The 19,205-nt window shown below is 37.2% G+C and overlaps 1 long non-coding RNA gene across 1 annotated transcript in view; it reads right to left on the reverse strand.

Annotated features, from left to right (window-relative positions):
* Positions 1 to 1,690: 1,690 nt before the first annotated feature.
* Positions 1,691 to 19,205, reverse strand: part of LOC147655406 (uncharacterized) — a 29,868-nt gene continuing 12,353 nt past the window's right edge. The window contains exon 2 of the long non-coding RNA XR_015285358.1: positions 1,691 to 5,121. This is a non-coding gene — a long non-coding RNA (uncharacterized LOC147655406). The remainder of the gene's footprint in view (positions 5,122 to 19,205) is intronic.

A 19,205-nucleotide genomic window follows, 5' to 3' on the forward strand; every position in this document is an offset into this window, starting at 1 on the left:
CATTATGTACTAAAGGAGATCAGAAGTAAGCAAAATCATCTGGAAAATATAGTCTAAATTTATATTGCTTCTGCTGAGAGGATTAATTTAACTGTCTAGAGACAGAATATATATTAAGCCATTAATGTTTATAACTCTAGAGACACAAAATAACGCATTTTACACCACCTATCATTACCACACTTGTTTTGTTCATATGTTCTCAAAATGTTCTTTTACCTGAGTGCTGAGAGTACCCTGAAATTATTAGGTACCTTTATGTTCAAGGGCAAAAGCATTTTGTGGTTTGAACTTTTTGAACCTTTGAGAAGATTGGATGCTTTCTTTTTAGTCGAACAGCACACACTTACTGAAAACAAACAGCAGCTTCCTTTTCTAAGGATTTGTGCTCTTACCTGCTTTGATGGCAAGGTGTATAGATAGCATTATCTGAACTTAAGCTACCCTTTCTAAGTCTCTCAGCTGCTGAAGCATTATTTTATAAAATCTGAGCGACTCCTTCATTTACAGTGCCCAAGGGCATCACAGGAGGGCAATGCTCCTTTTGCTTCAGTGTAACACTGGGGAAGAGTGTATGGGTCATTTTGGCAGCCCCTCTTCTTCTTGAGTGATGTGGGAAGCAAAGAAATATGGGAAGAGACAGAAAAACTGCACCATAGTGGAATGATAGGAGAAAAAAACTGAATTCAGCATTGTGGAGAGCTTTAAAATATTGAATTAGAATATTTTATAAAGAGAGCTATCCCTCGACAGATAATTATTCTATTCCTTTGTCTTCTGGAAATGGACATAGACAAAATCTACCTCTCTGTGGGAGAGAGGATAGCCTGAATTCCATGTAAATTGGCAGATGGCTGGGTTCAGCATGCATGTGTAGATTTATTGATTTGGTTTTATGATGTTTCCACTGCTTCTGAAGTCAATTTTCACAAAGTCTTCAAAGTAAAGCTTTTGAATTACATACTGTCTCCTTCTGCACAAAAGCTGAACAATGGTTCCAGCTAGTTAAGTACTGAAGATAAGGAGCTGCTCAGCTCATCTTGTCAGATGCAGAATACATCCTGATTTTATTTATCTTTTTTATTGCACTGTCGTCATTCATATGTATCATTTTAAAATAAGTTAGAAAAACTTAAAACTTTTGCATTTAGGTGTTTCAGGGTAATAAATGGTAGTGGAATACTGAAGCACCCTTTTTAGGGTCGTCAGAACAAAACTGGTAATGGGTGAGCCTTTATTCCTCACAGCTACACAAATTAAGATAACATCCTCATCTTTTACAAGTGGACTCCATTCTGTGAGCATCAGTAGTGAATAGAAATATCTGGTAACTATGAACACTGAATTTCACCTGAATTCCATCTTTCATGGCGTTATTTCAATAATTCTTCTTTTGATAGTTCACTGTATTTTTTATATTTTCACAGCTTTCTCATCATAATAGAATAAAAATATCTAGATTCTTACTGCCAAGACCATTTAAACTGACATTAATGCTTGTTCTTTGCACACTTCTAAATCATAAACTGACTGGGACAGAAAACCAGCACATGTAAAGCCTTTATAAAAAACAGCTATTTTAGTAGAAAACAAGTATCTATTAAACTGGTTAAATGTTGTTTTAAATACTTTCCGAAAAGCATTCTTAATACACAAGTTCAGTAAACTGTCATAAAGTATGAGAAACACATTTTAAGTTTTAAGCAATAATTTTACTGCATCTGTACACCTGGCAAATAAAAATGAAATTATAAACACTGCAGAAACAACTTTGCAGTTTTCTCCTTTGAACTGCAACTTTAAATTTATTTTTTTTTCAAACCATTCCACCGTTTGTAAAACTATACAATGAGAAAGATATTAGAACATCAGAATCACAGTGTTTGCTCCGAAAAAAAATCAACCCAGCCTTGGAAACTTTCCATCAGGAATTTGGCAAAGCCCTATGCTGAATTCAGTGAATAACAGAAGCTACTCGTCTCGAAACTGAGGTGTTATGACCATGCTGTTCCAATCACACTTTTGCTGGCCTAAATGAAGTGATGCCTTTTTTGCTGGTCCTAAAATTACCAGCCAGACACAGTTAGGGTGATAAAAAGGGGTTATTTTTATAAGGATGCTTAGGTGCATAATTTGCCAGGTGGAAAACCCTGAAGATGCACACGCAGCATGATGTGTATACAATTTTTATAGGTTTTTCAATTTAGCATATTTGACAAGAATCACCAATTAGAATTATAATTGGTGAGGTAATTACCCCCTGGTTCAAGTCCCTTCTAAATCTTTCCCCCTCAGAGGAGAACTACACTTTGTCTATAAGAATACATCTCAAAGAGCTGGTCTCAACATTGGTTTCCAGGAAAAACCAAGGTAGGGTAGAAACCTCAGGCCCCCAGCTTGGAACCTTTTGGAATGTGTTATGTTTTTCTGCCAATTGGGTAGGATAAGGAGAAACACTGGAGCTAGCTAGAATACAATAATGCATGAATACACAAATACATGTGTAAAGAATACAGAGGCTGCATAAAAGAAAAAAAGGAAAAAAATCAATAAGCAGGGACTAAAAAGAAAATTAAGTCACACAAAAACCAGAACTTAAACTGCCTTTTCTTCCAGTCTCAGATGTACAAGTAAGCAAGGGTGAATGATGTATTGAGGCCCAATACTACCCTACTTATGACCTAAGTAAACCTTTCAGTCAGATGAGGTACATTCAGTGTAAATTTTTGCAACCACATTAAAAGTTTCCTGCTTAAGACAAGACACACATAGGAACCTGAGTGCCTCAAACTCAGCTTTGTAATATTCTCAATTGAGTTGCTTTGACATGTTACAAACCCATGTAGGGCACCTGAAGCCTACAAGATGGGGAAAAAAACGCTAATGCCCACAATTTATGAGTATTTTCATCCAAGGATGTGACAGAGGATCCCAGCTGTTGGAAGATCCAAGTCTTCACAGACCAGCTAGCATTTTATCTGTGCCATGCATTCCATGCAGCTTCTCAAAGTGTAAGGCTATGGGGTGAGGGAAGGAAAACTCCACTTCCTCCTTCTTTAGGCTGAAAAGCCACACTGCAACTATCAGATTATCGCACCAACAATACAGGAAAGTAGTTACACTGTGAGTGAGCTTTAATATAGAGCCACAAGGGTAAAAGCTTGTGCCTTAGGTTGCCAGGGAACTGTACTGACAGGAATACAGCCAGAGCCCATAAATGCTCTCAGTGTTGAGCAATGACTGACCAAGGTTTTTAAAGGTCTAGCTGTGAGACTACAATGACCATTGTAGCACTCAAATGTTTAATCTCTGTTTATCCCTCATTAGATCTGTCACTGGTGGTGGGCCAAGTAGGAAATTTATGGACTGCAAATCCTAAAAAGCTGTTATGTTGATTACCTGGATGAACAAGAATGAAAATAGTCTTACACAATCACAAGAAAATGCAGCATAGATGTGCCTATTTTTACTTCATACACTAATTTCGTTGAGGCATATTTTCCAACTTACAACAAAGTGTGCAAGTCAAGGACCATATCAGAGTAAAAGGGACTAAATCAATCTGAGCTAACCTTCAGTATAAACTGAGTTCTCTCTGATTTACAACAGTACCCTCAAAGAATGGTTAGATTTACACAATATCTCTGTTAACCTCAAATACACATTATCTATAGGAAGTAGAACACTGTATATAAGTAATTTTGAAGGAAAAGAGAAGATTTCTCCAGGCAGTTTTCTGATGTTCTGTGATTTTTTTTTTCTGCAAGGATTAAACTGTCTTGCATTGGACTTTGAAAGGAAGGAATCATTTTAAGGAAAAAAAAAATAAAGCAGGACAACTGTGTATGATGGGCAGGAGCTGATGACATTAAAATCAAAAACAGAATCTTCCCCTTATAGAAAGCCTCATACTATTGGCAAGATATGTTATGTCTGTTCTCTCCCTTCTGCTGAAGCATTAGACAAAGAGACTACTGGAAGGAGAATAAGAGACCTGAAGGACCAAAAACCCAATCTGGTGAAGCAGATTGTAGTTTTTTATTCAGAGCTATTTAACAAAACACATTGTGAATGGAGTCTGCAAAATCAGTACCTCAATAACCTTTAAACAGGATTTTATATTGGCCAGATGGATCATGGCAGAGCCTAGTCAAGCTGGGGTCTCGTTCAGCTAGGTAATCAAAAAACATGAGAAATTTGGGCTTGGAGAGAAAACAAACACGACGATTAAAGTGTGCTATTAAACGAAGTGCAGAAGCACCTGAACAAGCAGAGAGAAATTATCCCTACAGCTTGAACCAGAGCAGCCACCCCTGCCACAAAGTGAGCAGCTTTGCCTCCAGAGCCCAGTCTGTAAGGCCCCCTCAGTGGGCTCTCAGTCCACAGCTAAAACACAAAAATGCTATGGGACACAAGAAATTGACGAAGCTTAGATACTTGTTTAGCTGGCTGTTGAGCACCTGTCACAAAATAAATTCTTACTGCTTTCATGCTCTTGCATCCTTCTTCATCAGACATCTAAATCTGTTCTTCCAAAGCTTTTCTAGAGCAGTTCCTGGAGCAGCCAGCCAGGTGCTCTGTTAGCCCAGGCCAATGACTTGCAGTTCCATTTGTAACTTGTTTGGTCTCCATTCATTCAGATAGAGACATTACTACATTCCCTGCCTTGTTTCTTGCTGTGGCAAACACGTCTCAACAAAAAATATTAAGTGGAATATCAGAAGGATTTGCCATTGCAAACATAAAAATATCATCATAAAAATAAAATATTAATAGCATTTTGAACCAGAGTCAGAGGAAGAAACTTCAGCAATGAAAATTAACAATGTATCCGTTTTCTGCCTTAAGGTCCATTGCTTACTGGGTTAGCTCAGTTTCTTCTTCGATGGAATCCTAGAGGCTTCAAGTGGACAAAGAGTTTGAAAGACATATTTGTTTGTGATCTTTCACTATCGAGAGAGACATCAAACCCACAGTTTCAAAACCATCTTTTGGAGAGAAGTACAGTGCAGGAGACAAGCTGCCTTCACTCAGCAGGGTGTGCTGAGTGTACAGGACTGCTGAGAAGAAACTCCTCAGAACAGGCACTTTTTCAAGGTGAAAGAAAATCCTTGTCAAATCCTGGCAGTGAAAGAAAATGAGAAAGTATGATTAATAGCATCATTAAAAGCAACAAAATAAACCATGAAAACTGAACAATCCAACACTGTGCAGGGAGCCTATGAATATGAAGAATACATTTAATTTATGTATGTGTTAGTGGTTTGCTACATTTCTAAATTCTAAAGGGTATGCAGATGTATTCCCCTTCTGACTGAGCAAAGTTTCGAACACTAGATTATACAAATATCCACTATCTCCCTGTATATGTGGTACAAATAACACATTCCATGGCTATTCAAGAGCTGTCAGTCCCTTCTCCTTTCTCTTCAGTGTAGGAGTGGTCAGGCATTGGAATAAGTTGCACAGGGAAGTGCTGCAGTCACTGTCTCTGGACCTGTTCAAGAGGTGTCTGGATGTGGCACTTGGGGATATGATCTGAGTGATTATGGTGGAACTAGGTTGACTGCTGGAATAAATGACCTTGAAGATCTCTTCCAACCTTGATGATTCTGTGATTCTGTAAATTAAGCCAGGATTTTGTCTCCAGTTTGCAGAAGTAGCAATGCTGATTTCAGGATCTTGAAGGAACTATACACAGTACCAGGAAGAGAAAACCTATATAGAAAGCTTCTTTGCTTTGTTTAAACCAAACCAGCTTTTTCTTCTACTGTTTTCTTTTAGAAATAGCAATGCATTTAAAAGAAAATTAAAAAATTACTTAAAATACAGCCTTTAATTAATGAGTTTGTTCCCTGATCCAAACAATTTATAAAACCCCCTAAGAATGTGACCTTTTCTTCCTTGAACTTTGAACAAAACCATACTTTATTATTAAATATGCATTTTGTACAAGGAAACCTGCTTGAATTGCACCTCATTAAAAAGATACAGACAGAACTCATGTATTTCTGCAATACATTGATCCACTAAGCTGGACAAGGTGTTGTAAAGGATGATCAATTTATTGCTTTTATCACACAAAAATTATAAATCTTTGTGAACTTCTTAACTCCAAAATATTCCAGACAACTACATAACTGACAGATCAATGCAACTTCGTTCTGCAACTACAACCAATATTTCCAATTTTCTAGCTAATACATTAAATATCTACAATTACACTCTTGCAAACACACATTCTTCCACCTCTAACTCAGATTCATTTTCCCATCCTATCATTCTTATCTTAAACTTCTTTTGATTTACACAGAGTAGGAAGGGACACAAAGTGCTGTTTTATAAATTACGTCTGTCCAGGGAGAACACTTCCTAATTCCACAGAATGGAGAAAGAGGTAGGTCCAGGCAATCAAAATAGTCAAATTAAGATCCTGTTCTTCCCTTAAAATTCATTTTCTGACATACAAATTCCTGCCAGTCATTGCTCTCAATTACCCAGGCACTCCTGTGGAGGGACAAACATTGACAGTACTACATGTTGAATCTTCTGACTCGAGAACACCAGACATCCCTACACCTCTCATTTAAATTTCACAGTTTTTCATTTCCTGCTTCTCGCAATATCTCAGATTTCTCTTACTACTTACTCATAAGTCACTTTTTTCTGCCATTGCGCTGTCACGACCAATCTCACTTTCCTCAACCTAAAACCTGTGTGCAGTACTTTCTCTCCCCACCACCCAGTCTTTTTCATCTTTATTTTCTGCCATTTTCTCCACTATATTCCTGGAACTTATTGCTTCCTTTCAGCATCCTTTCTTCCTTCTGAAATTACTGAAATTACTACAATTCATAAATATATATTTCAGAATTCATGATAAAATAGAAAAAACCCCACCAAAATCAAAATGCAGATTTTTACAAAGCAATCTTACAGTTACTGTTATAGAATAGAAAAGTTTAATTTCTATGACAGTGTGTTTTTTTATCCCTGAGGCTGATTGCATTTTTGAAATCTACGCGGCAGCCATTGAAGATGATCAGGTCATGTTTCACATTAGGTCAGACTGGGTAACTGGAAGCCTCAGAGTGTGGTTGACCAGAACAATGAAATCAGCATTTTAGCAACAAAACTGGACACATTTTAATTCTTTAGAGTATTGTCATAATGAAACTGCTTTTATCAGTTAGGTCTTGATGTAAATTAGCAATGACTAACTGATATGACTTAGAGCGCTAAATAAACAAACAAACAAAAAAAATCTCTTTTCCCACATAAGGGTTTATCTGACTGCCAGAATTAGGCAGCTAATCACAAGAGGCATGATTGCTTTGGGGTTTTGTTGTTGTTTTCATCTTTTTGCTATAAGCACTTTGGAAGAAAACAGATCTTCTAACCATATAACCTTGGCTTGTGCTGCATCTCTAAAGAATTGTGGTTACAAAGGCTGGCATATTTTTCAGTCTAGAAACTATCCTCACACCCCTTAGGTTAACCAGCTGCAGTGTTTCTCTTGTATACCATGTTGTCTGTTCCTCTCTCGATTTTTGAAAGTACATAATTCTATTGACAAATCCATCACAAACTTACCTTGCAAAAGCTAATAGCAAACTGCTGATAGGGAGGTCAGTTACCCCAGGCACTTCTGTATGCCCTGTACTCCTGTAAAGGTCAGTTTCCTCTTGGTTTGGAAACTTAAACGTTGCTAGAGGGCACAGTATACAGCATCAGAGAATCATGGAATGGTTATGGTTGGAAAAAATATATAAACCGAATGCTAATGAGACACAGGGTGTTGTAGTCTGGCACAGAAGATTTATATGATTTTTCTTTTAGTACAAGCCTAATTGGCTATTTTAAGATCCCTAGATGAAACTTAATAGTTCGTGTTTTTCCTTATCAAATCCATCCTATGAGACTACACAAGATAATTAAGACATACAAGAGGATTTCAGAAAAAAATTAAAGGAATTTATGTCAGAGCTGACAGGCTTAAAAATTAAGCATACCTGCTTGGCTGCTGTAAGCAATTGTGTTTCCTTGCCCCACTGGTCTGCCTACTAGCAACATTCTTTGTAAACCAGTGAAATGCAGAAACATTGTGAATATTTTTTCAGTGTCTCTCTGCCTTCAAAATTCATAAAAGGTTGCTGACACTATAAATCCTTACAGTAATAATTTTCTTTGGTATTATTTAAATAACTGACTCCTTACACATAACTTGAAAATTAAGCTTTTAATTTAAACCTTGTGACTCAGTCTTTTGTGACAGGTTGGGTACACAGGCTGTTTCTCGTAGGGTTTTCCACAGCCTGGCTCCAGGACACATCAACTCAACTTCTGCTGAATTTAATGGAAATTTATTCGTGAAATTCCCATGACAGCAAGTATAGCTATATGTGAATCAACACATACAGGTAACCACATAACCAGGGTGACCACCAAACCACTGCTGAAGTGCAGAGTGGATTTCTCTCATTGCCTCACTAACAGTGCCAGGCAGCAGAGACACACAGGCTCTGTTAGATTTAGCTAATCCTAGCAAAAAGCTAAAGCAAAAAGTGGACACTAATGAGCACTAGATTCTAACATACAGTCAGGAAAGTAAGCCCCATAGCAAGCACAGAGCCTTGCTCATTACTAGTTAACCACTAAGAGATCTATATTCAATCCAGCATAATCCGATTAAACCTGTCATTATCTCAAGCCCCAAGCAATCCACACTGGCCACCAAAAAGGACTGTTGTGGTTTAACTCCAGCCAGCAACCAAGGCCCACATAGCCACTCACCCACACCCCCACAGCAGGACTGGGGACAGAATCAGCAAGATAAAAGCTAAAAAACTCATGGTTGAGATAAAGACAGTTTAATAGGGAAAGTGAAAGCCATGCACACATGAAAAGCAAAGAAAGAGCTTAATTCACTGCTTCCCATGGGCAGGCAGCAGTTCTGCCATCTCCAGGAGAGCAGGGCCCCAACCAGTGGAAAAAATCACCATAAGACCCAAATAATCACCAAAATACCATCACTGCAAACATTTTCCCTTTCCTTCTTCTTCCCTCCACTTCATATACTGAGCATGATGCCATGTGGTCTGGAATATCCCTTTGGTCAGTTTGGGTCACCTGTTCCAGCTGTGTCTCCTCCCAGCTTCCCAAGCACCCCCAACTTCTTTGCCAGCATGGCAGAATGAGCAGCAGAAAAATCCTTGGCTCAGCAATAACGAAAGCATCTCTGTATTATCAGCCACCTGTTCCACACAAAACACAGCTCCATACTAGTCACTGTGAAGAAAGATAACTCTACCCCAGCTGAAACCAGCACAAGCTATCAGTCCATGAACCCCATAAATATACTGCTTTAGCTTCTGAAACTAAAAGGCTATTAACAGTTCTCCTGAAGCTGTAATTAATGTTTTGTAACAAATATTTAGACAGCTTCAGCCTGTTCCCTGACAGAATAGTATACACCACTAATGCCACATCCTGGTGGTAGAAAGTACTGCCTTGGCTGAATGAAAGTAGTAGATTCTTTGCAAAACCATCCCAAAGCAAATGAATTCACCAGTTCTCTGCCCAAACCTGCAGTATTTGCAATACTGTGTCTGCCAATCTTCCTTCAAAACTACCATCTTAAGTATCTTGATCTCATTCTTCTGAGTAATACCTGAACTGTCCTGGTTTAGCCATCCCAACCAGACTTCCTGGTCAGACAAAGTGGTCAGAGGTAGCTCTCCTCTGGGACAGGAGGAATGGATTTCTAAAGTCCTCTTCCCTAGGCAATGAGCACCTTACATTCCACAGGAGATACAGTACTCAGGACATGCAGAAGCAGCCCCACTATGCCTCTCCTGTGGCTGCATCTAAGCCCTGAGGAGAAGGCATGCAAGAGATACAGGGCACTAAATGGATTTCTATATTGATCTGACTCCAAAATAAAATAAAGGTAGAAGAAATTCATCTGTACATAATACTACAGAGAGAGACAAACTTCTCCCTGCATGTTAGATCTTCTTCCTCCTGTGAAGAAATCCCGTTTTGAAACAAACCACAAGGTTTTGTTTTAAACTACTGCAAAGTTTATGTTGATTTCACTAAGATTACCCCATCTGTATTCAATCAGATGTTCCCACACTTTACACTTAGCCCTCACTCTTTAGCATCAATCCACAGAGATTTGGTTTCATACTTTGACTCTCGTAATGGTCCATTTTTGGGATGCAAACACAGTTTATCAGTGTGATATTGGCTGTTAAAGAAAGTTCAAATTCTGAACACATGTATCTGCTTGCCACAAAATGCTAAACACCACTTTCAACTGTACAAGACATCTGTATCAGCCACTGGAATAAATTTATCTAGTGCTGGCTAAAGGAAGTCAACAATTAAAGCTGTCAGAAAAAATATATTTGAAATACATAAAATCCTAAGTTCACCATCAGACAATAGGCAAATGCATAATTAAAGAACACATCCCATTGCCTGTAACGACATTGATGACTTCCAAATGGAGGACAGAAATTTGTCACTTTTAAAGCACAGAGCGTTATTGTGCTAACAGCCCATTAAATCACATCATCATCATTTGTTCTTCTACAGCAAGAAACGTTGATGGAACTTAAGTATAAAAGATGTTTTGTAAAACTAGTGTTTGAGAAGCTATAAGACTTCTTTTTTGTATTTCTTTCTTCACTGATAGGTGAACTATCAATTTGTTTGGAAAAAGGTTGCATTAACCAGATGATCATATGAGGTTTCCATATAAAGCTTTTAGAGCACTCTCAAATCTCTGTGCAATTGAAACACAACATTATTAAATGGAAGGCAAAGACTTCTTATGCACATTAAATTTGGCTCCCTTCTATAGGAAAGTCCATCCAACAGCACAAAAAAAAAACCAGCTAAAACCACCTGCTATTTGGCCAGCACCACAATTTCTGGCTTTTGCCACTTTCGGTTTACACTGGTAGGTGAAAGCTGTTAATCTATAGCTTTCCCCAGTGCTATGGGAAGTTTGTAAGAGGGTGTTAAATGAGAATTTCTCAGAATAAATCAGAGTGCTAACTGAGCTACAGCATTAACACCATGTAGAAAACTTCTCCAAGCCCCTTCTGGGGCTATTTTCTATAATTGTTTCAGGCTGTTACCTTACAGATTCAGCTTAGTGCTGCCATAAGCTCCTCACATCATCCCATGATCTTTTAATGGCACAGCTTTTGTAGTGGAAGCAAAATCTATTGCATAAGTTGGTGACAAAAAACTGATTCAGCTGAAACCTTCAAAACCATGAGGAAACCTTGGAATATTGGGTTCAAAAGAATACCCTCCACCATGGCCACGCCTTAGGTGAGGTTTTAATGCAATGATGTGTATGTCACTAACAGAAAGAGTGGGAAACACATCAGTTTTAAAACAATGACACTAAAGCATTAAAGTGCATCTGAAAAAGCTGCTCAGTGGTTTCTTTATCAGGAGGAATCAGCCAAATCTTGTCCTGATTCCAAGAGATACACCAAGACCTAACTTTACAGACTTTGTATCAAAGCTGATTTCACAGTATTAGCCGGGGCTGTACTTCAGATGAAACACTGATGTCCCTCTGGACAGATTATTTATCACAATATATTACAGCTGATTCATGAGTTCTGAATGCTAAGGATGCTGCAAAGCTAATAATGATCGCTATGACTCCTAGTTTACCATCACTGCTCTGCAAGCATGAAATTCATTTCAGGAAGGTGAGAATGCTATTAAAAAGTAGCATAATGTGACTCATTCTGTCAGGCAGTATAAACAGTGTAGGAGAATCAGAATTTCTCAGCATCTCTTCTGGCTTTGGCCGTCTCTGAAGGGTAGTTCTCTTCCCCTCCAGACTGGGTGGGTATTCTGCTTCCTGTTCTTTAGCTAGCTATAAGAGAAAACTTGATTACCTATAAGAAAAACTACCTGTTATTTTATTAATGATAGAAAGTTTTGATTCTTTCAACCAGTATTTTACTATTTCATGGCAAAGAGACCAAAATGGAAAGTTGTTTCCTACTGAAAAACCCCACACCTGACTTGTCTGCTAAGGGTTTAGTCACAGGAACAGCAAAAAGGACTAAATCCTTCATATAATACTAGGAATTAATGATTTACCCATCTTCAGGTGTATGTGCAAGTTTTTATGTGTCATTTTCTCTGAAACTGCAATCTATTCAGATTAAAAGGAAGAAAAGCTGCCTTTTTACAGCATGAAGAGTGGATTATAGATCTCCTGCTGGTGTTTGCAAGATCTGCTGATTGTGCTCAACTGTCCCAAACTGTTTGAACTTTCCTTTCTATCCTTTGTCATATACTGTGGCCCATACTGTACTTCTTACTGGGGAGCCCACAAAATACTTTTCTCTTCTGGATTAGTCTGCATTTCTGGGCAAAGTAGAAAACCATGACTAACCCAGCTCTGAACACAGTAACATTAAATCACAGTTCCAGCTTCCTTTAGAGAAAACACTTTAAGCCTGCAAGAAGGCAAAAAAATACTGTCAAGTTTAATAAATACCTATATGATCCTGCCTGAAACAAAAATTTTCATGTGAATCCTAAAGTCCAGTGTCATAAGGATTAACAAGGATATATGGAAGGGTGAATCCCTGTAGGAGCCTCTATTGCCTTCAGCCTGGACAAAGACCAATGCTCCCCCATTCCCATGAAGTCTTCTAAATTCTGAGTTCATAACTCCTACTAAGTTTCTCATAATCTTGCAAATGGATCACAGAAAAAGTAAAATAATCGGTGCATGTAGTCTCCCATTGTGTCTCAAACTCCTTATTGCAAGTCAGTCCCAGGCAGTGCTCCCCCATTCAGAGATCATAGAAAGATAATTTTCTCTTCCCATTTTAAACAGGCTTTGTCAGTTTTTTAAGAATGCAAATAGCAGTCAGACAGAAGGAGAAGAATGGATGGGAGATGATAATGTTCTGTCATAAAATGAGTGAAATTAAATTTAAATTAATTTCAGTATATTCATTTCAGGTAAAAAATAATTATTTCCAGCAGTTAAAAAAAAATTCAGCCACAATGGTTATTAAATCTTTTCAGAAATTACCAGTAGAGTTTTGAAGCTGTAATATAAGAGGCCTTTACCTTAGAAAGTATATTCAGCCTGAAATAGAACCTGTAAATGGATTTTTCTTATCATCCTTGAAGAAGTGTAAACTTAATCTAGTTGTGGTTCTTTATCTCAATTCCTTTTTAATTGACATTCTGCTTAAACTAATGAAAAACCACCCTCTCTAAAGGCACTGCAGTTACTACCTTATTCTGGCCTTGTCAGGAATGACTGACAGAAGGGTGAAGCTTAAACACTGATAGTTTGAAATCTTCCTGTTAATCCAAAGTCACTAAAATCTTAGAACTCTTCAGACTGAACATATAGCTATTATTCTTTGTAACTAACTTCAAGAGGATTTGAAATACTAGATAACATGATTCAATAAGACCTTGGTACACGCTTAAAACTCCACTTTAAAAGACTCATTGGCTTATTAGATACTGTGATTTATTCCAGAAAATACTTTGAAAGAAGGATCAGGAAAAAAAAAAAAACACACTAAAATATTTCTATTTTTGAAACATAATCTTTCCTGCCTTCCTGTAATTCAAGCTGCCAATTTCTCCTGGATAAAGCTGTTAGTCAGAGCCCAGATCCAGCAGATGAAACCCTGACTGAGAGGAAGCAAGGCTGAGTCAAGCAAGTCCAACCTACAGTAGGTCTCTCTCTCAATTCCCATAACCTATAGCAAAAGTACCTTTCCTGGACAGAGATGCAACTTGGTGACACAGGGCTTTGTATCTGTCAGAAGCACATCATTCAGTTTATGTACAGCATTATTGCTGCACAAGAGCATTGGGTTGGAAGAACATTTTCCAGCGCCACAGGCTGGTGTAGAAAGAATAATCCCTTCTAATGATAGCCAAGTGGGTTTTTTTTGGAGAAAATACTTCTATTTTTCAAAATCTGGAGGCAAAATTAAGTAAAAACCCTTGGTTTAAATTTCTATACTGAGCTTTTAATTTGGGAAAAAAGGTACATTTTGTGTTGTAATGTAGCCATTCTTTAACCAACTGTATTCATCTTTTAACTCCATATGTTGAACATTATTAATAAATTAAATACTTGCTGAGCAGAAGATTAACATTTTTATTTTCTTTAAAGTTATTGGAGTGCTTACATGCATTTATGTTTTATATATGAATATTTTGCTTTTCAAGTCATCCTGGGGTTTTTTTTTAATGTAATCATTTGAGCTACAACTATCAATGTACTTCTTGGAAAACAAGGCCATAATTCATCCTCATCAGAAACAGATGGCTGAGAAAATTAAAGCAAAAACAGCAGTGAAAGACAAGGCCACCTAGGTCCATCAAGCTGATAAGAAATGCCTGTGAACCTAATGCCAATGGTACCTGGAGCCAACACAAGCTGGCTTTCAAAACAAGAGCTAGGAATCAGTCAATAATAAAGAGGGGAAAATAATAATAAAAAATAATAAAAAATAAAATCTCTAAGAAGCTATAAGAAAAGCAGGAAACAGTCCTGGGAATTTTAGACTACAAGACCACATGGATTCACTGGGAAACTGGCCAATCAGGACTTGTAATCAGTTCTATTTCTGCTTACAGATATGACATGTAGCATGATGCTGAGGAGAATATATGCAGAGCAACCCACAGAGACTAGAGTCCCTGCCCTGCACTTAGCAAAACTCACAAGGATGCCCGTATTTCACATGCAAACAATAACTCTGTGAGACTTAAAGGTAAAGTATGTTTGAAAGATGTGGAGGTACAATCATAAAGCACAATATTAATTATGGTGAAACAAATGCCTTGTTCAAATAGTGCTAGTCATGGGTTGCAGTAGCAGTTATCTACAACCACAGCCACTTTGAGCTTTTGGGTTTTATTTAAAAAGCTTAATTGGAATTTTTATTACTCCCAATTAAGCTTTTTAATTAAAAAGAAAGTTAAAAGAGGCTGGAGGCAAGTACTGCTGAAACTCATATCTGCATAGACTCTGAGGGGGAAAAAAGGAGTTTTGTAAAATTGCAACTGTCAGCCAGCTGCAGCTTTCAGTTTCAGCTTACTGCTGATCCCATTTACCTTGCCAGTGGCATGCTGCAAATGCAGATACACGTCTGCTTGGAAAAACAGGCTCTCAGCTTTAAATAGCACTATAAGACTATAAATCCTGTTTCATTCCTGCAAAGGACACATCACATGAGTAAAAAATGCTACCTACTCCTCCATTTCCGCTTCTTTTTATTCCATTAGCAATTTGATTCTTGTAGATATTTTCTTTTTCTGAGACCCAGGTAGATTCATCACAACATGAATTTAATGACGTTCCAGCAGACATTGGACTACCCTCAAATTTCTCTCCAGACTTCTGCATGTACAGACAGAACTGAGAACTTGCTCATAAAACAGGGCCTGTCTGACCCTTCCTTATTGAACCAAACCAATATTTTAGACCCCAAATTTTTCTTCAAACTCACTTTTTCCATGTGGCCTTTAACACTTTATATATATAAAAGATAGAGTGAAAACTATTATGGAGACATCTGCAATATTCAGCTGTCAAAGCAGAGACTGGGAAACATTCTGATATGCCAACAAATGATTTTATTTTTTTTTTTAGATAATTAATATCTTGGACAAAATATTAAAAAAAATAGTGTAATTTTTTCTTGTACATCCAACTCTCCAGTTTTTGGAAGAAACATACTTCATATTAGTTCTAATGAGGTTTGTTCAGAGAGTAAGTGTAGTCTTCTATCTTGTTGGATTAGCTCTTGGAATTCACTCTATTGTTCCCAGAGAATATCTGACAAAAAATATTTTCTAAATACAGCCAGGGACAGAGAATTTATTTTCACTTTAAAATATATATTATTTCAGTGCAACAGTTAGACAGTAGGTTGTCAGTGAACTAATTCTTAAAGTTTAAGTTTAGGTATGTTGTTTTCCAGATATGAATCTCAACAGAGCTGGTTCTTACCCCACATTTGCTTTAAGTAAAAATCCTACTGAAAATTACTCTAAGAGAATAAACATGTTTTACATAGGGCTTAGAGGACAAAGGCATAGAAGGGAATGAAGATTAGTATTGTATGCTTTTCTTTTTTTTTTTTTTAAACACAGTTAAAGAGTGAAGAGATTACCCAACCCACAAGCTGAAACATTTCTCTCAAGAGAAAGAGGCATTTAATTCCATGGGAAATTAGGGATTCAAGAAAGATTGATTTCCTCTTTGTTATTGCATCTAAAGCTGTGCTTTGAGCAAAAACTAGAAGGTGAAGTGTGTGGGTAAACATGTATTCATTTTCTTAGAATGACATAAAACAAAGGTTGAGGGATATTCAATGGCTTAGATACAGCCCAGACAGTATTTTGATAATTTTAATATAAATTATAAATCATGCTGGATAAGTCTTAAAACAGATAATAGAACCATCTACCTACATCAATCTTAGAACTTTGATGTTTTCTGCATTCTTTATCTTTCCATCTCTTCAATATTCAATTTAGAATATTTGTGTTTGTTTGTACATCAGGATCATTACCAAACAGCTTGCTAAGGGAATAGCCTTCACAGATACTAGTAGTGTGAGGACCAGAGATTAAATTATAATGCACAGTTTTAAAAATATGAGTGCAAATCTTATTCACATTAGAGCCCAAAGATTAATGCCATTTAACACAGATACAAAAAGCTTTGTACTGAAATATACTACTTTTTTTGGTTTTTTCTTTGACTTTTTAAGCCAAAATGTCTCTAGGCTGTCAACACAAAGGGTTTCTTCTAGCCAGCAAACAGCCATGTTAGAAAAGGCACAACCTGTATGTCCCACACTATGAATTATAGATGTGGTGAATTTTGCAGGCTGCTTCCCCCAGGGTCCCCATGGAAGCCATGAGAGAAAGCCACCACCTCTAAGCATGATTCTCCTCTCTCTGTTGCTCACACACATAATGTCCAAAGGAAAGAAAAATGGGGCTGTTTTGACCTAACCTTCCAAGCATAAATTAATATAGATGATGTGTAAGATGAGAGGAAAAGAGCTCTGCTGCTGGTCTGCACAAAGGGCAGTCGTCTAAACTGTGTTTGACCCAGGAGCAATACAGCTGTAATACTGACTATGACTCAGGAAACACTATGATACTGTAATTTACATTAAATGATCCAAACTATGTAAAAATGTCAGTAATTTTATAGACTCTTATCTTTTGAAAAACAAGCTATTGCATAGCATTGTTTCTCCATTATTCAGTACTTCATTAAAAAGATTTTAAACAAAAACCTGCTGGAAATATTGCAAATACATTTACTCAGATTCACTGTTGAGCCCTGGGACATTTTTTTCATATTTATTAATATATTTTTATGTATATTCTCATTAATATGTCTCTTAGATATAAACTGCTAAATGTAAATATTAATTATTAAATAATTTTTAGCAAGGATTAGAACTAGTGTTTCCATATATAAGGGAGGTTATGGTGAGGTTTAGGGTTTTTTTTACAAAATGTTACTATTAGTTACCCAGAATCTGCTGTGGTCATACTGATAAAATGGGGAAAAAGGTTTCAAGGCCAATCTCATTTGTTTTAAATGGATTGTGTCATCCAATATATACTAGAAAATAATCTTTAGCAAGTAAGAAAACAAGGCAAATAAATCAGGTATAAATCTAAATTACTGGCTTTATTGTAAGAATTACATTATGTTCTCTGAGAGGCTTGGTAACATTTCTTCTTTCAGTTAGCTCTCCAGTGGGGTGTTACATGTCCTGTGGGAGCACTACCAGGGTGTTCTCTTCTCCAGCCAAAGGAGCTTGGCTCTGATCTACATGATTTTTGCTAACATTCAGGATGTGTCCTCAATACAGGGGTGGGGGGAGAGAGAGGGGAAAAAAAAAAACCAACCCGAAAACGCCTTATTTAAATGAGTCTACATTTTCGCTTTCTTCTTACTAGGTTGGCTATAAATCTCTGCCTTACTTAATCTTTCCATCAGTCAATCTCAGTCACGGAAGTCAGGGCACTTAAGAGCTGCTTGGTTCCGAGCAATTACCTGAACAAAAGGCTGTCTGGGATTGGACTAACTATTGGCTCATCTTTATTCAGCAACACTTTCAGATCATGGAAGGAGGCACCTGGAAAGTACAAGGGAGGAGGTGCAAGAAAGAGGACAAATTGAAAGAGAAAAAATATACTGTAAATGGACATCGTAAGAAAAAATGGTAGAGATGTAGATGTGTTGTTAGACCAAAGCAAAGATTTAGGCGAGAATATTGTAGCTGTAGGAAAAGAAAAGGAAAAAGAAAAGGAAAAAAAAAAAAAAAAAGAAAAAGCTTCTCTGCTTCTTACTAAATTTTTGCTAAAAATAAGTAAAGAGTGAACCTTTCAGCCACAAATAACCAAAGACTCCTTTGGGCTATCTGAAATCCAGAATTAACTGCTATTACAAATCATGATGGGAACTTAAATCTTTAGTCTCTCACATAGCTCTCCTGATCAACAAGCTGTTTATTAAACTGCAGAATTTTTTCCCCCCTCCATCACCTTGAAAAGCCTCTTACTCACCCTGATGTGATGTGGAAAATATTCTAAGATAAACTCAGAAAAAATTGTGTGCTAAGAAAATTCACTCTAGTTGAAGCTAAGCCCTGACACAAACTGCATTTACACACACTGAGTTTAGTGCTCCACTAAGGAAAACTCCAGTGGGAAGTGACCTTGTTTTAAATATTTTTGTAAAGACTGCAAAGATAATGATTTTTACCAATATTCTGAAATGGAAACTTTTTAAAGTGGGAACTTTTCCACTTCATTATATGACTGTAGACAATTTCATGCAGCAATAAACTTAAGGAAGTATTTTATGCAAAAATTCATAAAATTTACCATTAGATCACCTAATCTAAATATTTAGATAACCTGTTGATGCTGTTCCAATTATGCTGAGCTTTAACTTCATCTCTCTCCTTCATTTTTTCTCTGGGTTGACTTGCTTTTTATTGCTTTTAGAACTACATTCAAATCTCCTAAATTTGTTAATGGCCTCAGGATGGGCAGTAACTGGAAGGCTTAGGCACAGCCTCAGCCTCTAGCCCATTTGAAGATGGAGCCAGATGGAGCCACTCTTTTTCCAGGGG

This window comes from Cyanistes caeruleus, chromosome 1 (assembly GCF_971803275.1).
Source record: "Cyanistes caeruleus chromosome 1, bCyaCae1.hap1.1, whole genome shotgun sequence".
In the NCBI taxonomy this organism is placed as follows: domain Eukaryota; kingdom Metazoa; phylum Chordata; class Aves; order Passeriformes; family Paridae; genus Cyanistes; species Cyanistes caeruleus.